The following is a 6,102-nucleotide window of genomic DNA, read 5'->3' as shown; positions in this document are numbered from 1 at the left end:
CAACGATCGGCAGTAAGTGATGAAATGTTTAACTCGGATTAGTGGTTACTTACTTTTGAAAAAAAATCTTGCTTGTCTTTTTAAAATAATGTTAAGATTATGTCAATGTAGTTTGTGTTTGATCCATTTCACACCATATTTAACACAAACTTTGAGCAAGACTCGCAGAGATTAGAGTTTAAAAAATTGTATCTTTTTATTTTGATCTTTTGGCTTTACCTGACAATACCTGAAATAGAAATAATAATAAATAATAAAAGAAAAGGAAACACTAAAAGCACTAAAAGACTCAGATAATAATACATTTCCAAGACACGTCTAAAATAGCACCATGTCACAAATATGATGCACGCAACCTCTAAGAGAGGCTTTGATTATATATGATACCTGACAGGAGTCACTTTGGTCCTGAAAAAGTGGAAATTGACTGATGATGGTAAGACCAGCGTCACTTTCTCTCATCTTCCTCACAGAGCTCTGTGAGTGAGGAGGCAGGGTGAGGCTGAGGAAGAGAAGGCAGGGTGCGATCTCAGACTCTGTGTTGCTGTTGTCAGTTTTTTTGTTTTTTTTAGTGATTCCGTTCTTACCTTTGATGTGACACGTAATCAGTAGAGGAGTCAGTGGAGGGCAGGGGAGGAGGAGGAGGAGAAGGAGCCTCGAGTGCGCGTCACGGATCTCCAAGGCTCTGCTCCGGCCTGGTTGCTGTCGTACATCAGAGCTAAATGGGCACTTTTGCCCAGAGCACAACAGGATGTGGCTGCAGAGGACGGATGAAGGGGGAAATGGGTTTTTGACACTGACGCTCTGCACACGCAGCAGGCACACGTACTGATAAATGAACCTGATGATCTATCCTCGCCCTGGCAGTCCTTCATGTGGGACAGCAGGTGTGCCTGAATGCCTTCTCCCCTTCCGTTCAACATTTAAAGAAAAAAAAAAAACAGGTGAAATTCTGGAATGCAAACACGTCCCTGACTCAGAAACGTTCTGAGTCAGAAACGGTTTATTTGTCATGCTTTATACGAAATGTATGACAAATGACAGCTTGGAAGTTCAAGCCACTCAAAGAAAGGAGGAACACACTTAACAGCTGGATTTAAAAAAATAGATTTTCAAATACAAAACATAGAGAAATGTTCTCTTTAGAATAGAGATTTTGAATATGATTTATGCAGCGTCGTGCAGAAAAGCTGTCATAAACAGAAGTGTAGCAGCTAAACTGTCTTTTTGTGATTGTGTTAAATGATGTCATTCTGTCTGTACTTTAAATTTGCTTTTACTCTGGCAAGAAAAGGTCACGGCAAAACAAAAAAAGCAAATCGTAAATTACGTGAAAATCAAATCGGTTTTTGCTCGGATACAACACGTTTCAAACTGAGTCTTTCAGATTTTCATCAAGCTTATGAAGAGAACCACAAATACACGACACCATTTTCACAAACAGATTCATCATCCCTCCATCATTCAGAATTCAGCCACCAAGAAAAAAAAAAACAGAATGTTTGGATAGTCTGTAATATAAGGCAAAAACCAATTCCTCTTCATCAGATACATGTGGTCGACTAAAGGTCAACTGTCCCGGTAAATAACGGCCTCTTTTATAGTGTGAAAAATAAGGACAATAACCTGAGGATGTGAGGGGAGCAGATGGAGGCTGGACGTCCTGTGGGAGAGACTGAGGTCTTTGGAGAAACACTAAAATAAAACATGGACTCAGTTGTGTGGAAGTGTCTTCCTCTGTGCTGGTGCCAGCTCCACCATCCTCTCCCTCTTCTCTCAGTCCCACCCTCATTAAAAGTTGTTTTTAATTTATAAAAAAATAATAATAACTGTGTGGCATCAGTAAACGGGAATATTTATTCTTGGCGCGGCTTGAACTGTGTATTCCTGGACGGCAGCGTTGCCTTTGACTCTCAAGGTACCAGCAGCCTCCTGTTGTTGTTTGTCAAACAAATCACTTTGGAAGCAACAAATCATCCCATTTTTTTTATTTTTTTATTTCCCCCCCCCCCCGCCAGCTCGCCGCCTGCCCGTTCCCTCCGTGACAAACAACCCATGGTAATCAGCCGCTGCCTGCCTGCTTCACAGGGCGATTACTTTTTTACCAGGGGAGAACCAGATGACAAACGACCGCGCTGAGCGGCCGGAGCAGCAGCTGCAGCAGAAGCAGCAGCAACAGCAGCAGCACCGTTTATGCACTTTGCACTTTACGTCCTCCAATTCTGCATTTTACTTCTAAAAAAAACCCTCAGTACTACTGGCTATTGTCATTATTTTAAAGATTGTCATCTTTACCTCAAATCTTTATCTTGTTTAATTGTTTAATAATGAATAAATTCCTTCAGGACCAAAAAGTATCTATCTATCTGCAGCAGCAGGGTGGAGGGTGGAGGTGGAGCTGCTCTTCACCTGTCCAAAGTGATCTTTTCCAACAAGGTCATGTCACTCAGAGCCCACCTGCAGCAGCTGGAGGAGAAGCAGACACCGGGGCCACGGTGCAACAATCTCCCAGCAGGCCAAGCGGGCCGAGCTGGGTCGTGTGACTCCTGATGAGAGCTACGTTACTTCCAGGACCTGTTTGACACTGACGGGTCAAACAGACAACAAGTTCTTCTCTCCTCTGCCCTGATGAAATGGAAGGCAGAGGCCTCGGGGGAAGGGGGTTGGAGAACCAGGGAGACCAGGAGCTCTGGATACAGATCTTACACAACCAATCAGAGGGGTTTGGCACAATATATTTTATTTTCTCCCATTTTTCTCCAACACTGCGGGACTTTTAGTCATCAGACGAGAAGCTTGCAGTTCTCTTTAGCTGCCAGTTTACTTTTTTTCTCTCGCTGAAGAGGCTCCCTGGCAGATAACGCCAGTAAAAAGAGTTTCTCCGGTGCTTTTTGCTTCTCCATCTGTGTGACCGCTGGCAGAGACACTCAGTTTACCACTTTAGCAAAGCCTCAAAAAACTGTGTGTTCACATTTTATATACTCAGTATATGGAATACTTTGCCTCCATGTTATAAAATGTTTCATAACATTGAGGTTATCTTTGAGATACAGGGGTGAACTCTACATTATGGTGAGCAAAAAGACCCCATCAGTATCTATAGGCACAACCTACAGCTCAGTGTGGGTTTGAAGAGCCTCTGAGTGCAGTTAGTCACAGTTCAACGGTGGAACTCGTGCATCTAAATGTCAGTGTTTCTTCTCATCCAGAGCCAGCGCCTCCTTTGGTCGACACTAGTTCAGTTTTGTACAATTTTCTTTCGGGCAAAAATCCTCGATATTTAGGTTTTGCACAGTTAGGGGTAAAGGATAACGCAGCTACTTTCTGTCAATGGATTAACTTGGACTCAACATCATGATGAGTGTGTGTGCGTTTGTGTTTGTGAAGGAGCCATTGGGATCCTTTGTTAGCATCACGTCAGAAGACGCCTGCTACTTCCTGCTCGTCAGCCCACCTGCTGCACCTCTAGGAGCAGCGTCCCGGTGTTAATTAGCTCCAGTCTGACTGCACCGTGGTGGCCATGACGATGCTCTCAGCCATTCCTCCACTTCTAATGAGGCCGAGCTCCTCCAGGACGTGTTCCTCCAGACAATGTTCCTCTAGGTCGGCTTACGCTCACCAATGACGTCCAGCCAAGACTTTCTCTTTACTGAATAAAGAGCAGCGTTTTGAGCAAATAAATCTTTCATGTTTTCCTCCGATGGCACGGGAGACTTTTATCTTCGTCCCATTTGCATTTTTGTCACCAAAGCAATTTACATTTTTATGGCATAATTAATGAAGAAGAGAGTCATTTACATTTCCTCGCTCGCCACCACTCCGTTGTCTGGAGGACAGCGGTGGCGGAGGGGCCGGCGCTCGGGAAGCGTGTGGGAGTTGAGAGCCATGTTGGAGTTGTGGGGGAGAACCGAGCAGCTTGGTCATTGTTTTGTTTTTGTTTTTTTCCAGGAGAGAGAGATGGGCTACAATAAGCTGTGGCAATCAAACAGGCTGGAGGGGTTAGAGGGGATGAGTTCTTTCAGGTGCAAATAGAGGCCACAGTGTGTCTCCTCACATCAAACACACAGAGCCAGGCCTCCACAGCACATTAGGGCCTTCAGAAACAGCAGCCAAGACAACACTTGACCAAAGTCGCATTAATATATTTCAACCCGACAGGATGAGAGGGAATAATTCATGCCAACGCCGCCTCTGGTCAACCACCCAGTTTTGTCAACAGCTTCAGTATCGCCACCACCGCATTATGTCGACATTACACCGTAGATCAGGCGTGGGCAAACTATGGGCCAGGGGCCATGTGTGGCCCGTACAGCTGTTACAACAGTGATGTGTCTTTGAAGCCCCAAGGTATTTAGCTCTTTAATGATATTACTCTTAACATTACATTACATTGATTGAATACAGGTATCTTATGACTTACTATTAATATAATTTCTTCAAGTTCAGCGGACCGGATTAGAAAGTTTAAGGGGGTGCATATGGCCCCTGGGCCATAGTTTGGCGGTGCCTGTTTTAGCCTCAACGTGAAAAAGCAGAACTTGAAGAAATAAATTAATCGTAAGCAAGTCATAAAATAGCAGTATTTCATCCATTTTTTCAGTGTATTCAGAGTAATTTAAATAAAGAGCTAAATACCATGGGGCTTCAAAGACATTGATTTTGTTGGAAGTTTGCTTTGGGTTCAGTTTCAATATATATTAAAGCATTTTCTCTCCTATGACATGGATCACAAAAACACTCCATCCATCTGCTCCGGCCCCTCTTTCAAATTTTAGAACCCATCATGGCCCCATCAGTCAAAAGGTTTGCCCACCCCTGGTTTAGCACGTCCTTGTGCCAAAAAACACCAGGTGTTCGTCCACTACAGTCACAATAATATTTAAACTCTTATTACATGTCCAGGACACTGAGATTAACTGCAGCTGCGTCCTGGCCTGGAATTGCTGTCATTACTGTGCGATGACAAAGTGGCGGACACACAAAAGCAAAGGGGGGCCTTGTTGGAAGAGTCAGAGAGTCAGAATCACATCCAGCCAGAGTGATTCTGGAACCAGAGTGAAGCTCCTGACGCTGCGGCACAGCACAGACATGTTTATCGACCAGTCGGTCCAAGAAAAACAGTCACAAACACACAGAGAGAGCTCACACAGCGGGTGGGGTGGGTGGGGTTGCGCTGAGAGGGGACAGGTGAGCAAACAGGCGGATGGATTAGACTGTTTAGACAGTCGACCCCTGGTTTCCCATCAGCCAAAGCGGTGAATTGGTCCTGACCCGCGGACTCCACTTTCTACTCTAGAAACACCTTGTCATTTTCACGGAAGAAATGGGGGGGGAAAAGAAAGAAAAAAACTGCCCTCAGATGTGAGTGGATGGCGAATTATTGAATTATTCATGCCTTTTCAAACAGTCGTCAGCAGGCTGAATTTACAGCCGCCGACATCCCACAATAAACACCAGTCTTTCCTGATTAAGCTGCAGCACCTCCGTCACCGAGCGGCGGCGGACTTTATTTCGCGTCTGAGCGTCACAGGCCAGTAAATAAATAAAGAAACAACTAGAGTAGATGAGTGGCTCTGGTGTGATGTGAGGCATTACTGCGGTTAGAAGGAGGAGGAGGAGGAGGAGGAGGGGCAACGACTCACTGGTGAGACTCTCTGCTAATGGGCTGCGGCGGCGGGCGGAGAAAATAAAGGAGGTAAATCCTCAAGATTTAAATCATCAACGCCGTTCAGCCGCTGTTGAGCAAGGCACTTAAGCCCTGCTGGCGGAACCAGCGCCTCCATCCACTGTCTCACTGGGAGCTCTCCAGTTGCATAATAACCACAAGTCCAGCCGTCTGACTGGAATGAAGATCATCTTGTCATCACACATCCGGCCATTTGAAACAAAGATGAGTCACGTTGACTCACCTGCATTTAGTTGATAAAAAATGAGGCTACTCGCCATGTTTTTGTTCCCTTTATTCATTTATCTATTTAATTTATTTTCTATTATAATACAGGTGTATATGTACTTTTACATTATTGTATTATTGTATTTTAGATGATATGACAAAATGTAAAGACGGAGGCGGAGCTTGTTTGTCTGATGCGTGTTGTTGGG

Source organism: Nelusetta ayraudi, unplaced genomic scaffold (genome assembly GCF_046127955.1).
Source record: "Nelusetta ayraudi isolate G7.1 ecotype Tasmania unplaced genomic scaffold, CSIRO-AGI_Nayr_v1 ptg000063l, whole genome shotgun sequence".
Classification (NCBI taxonomy): Eukaryota; Metazoa; Chordata; class Actinopteri; order Tetraodontiformes; family Monacanthidae; genus Nelusetta; species Nelusetta ayraudi.
This window is presented reverse-complemented; position numbering follows the sequence as displayed.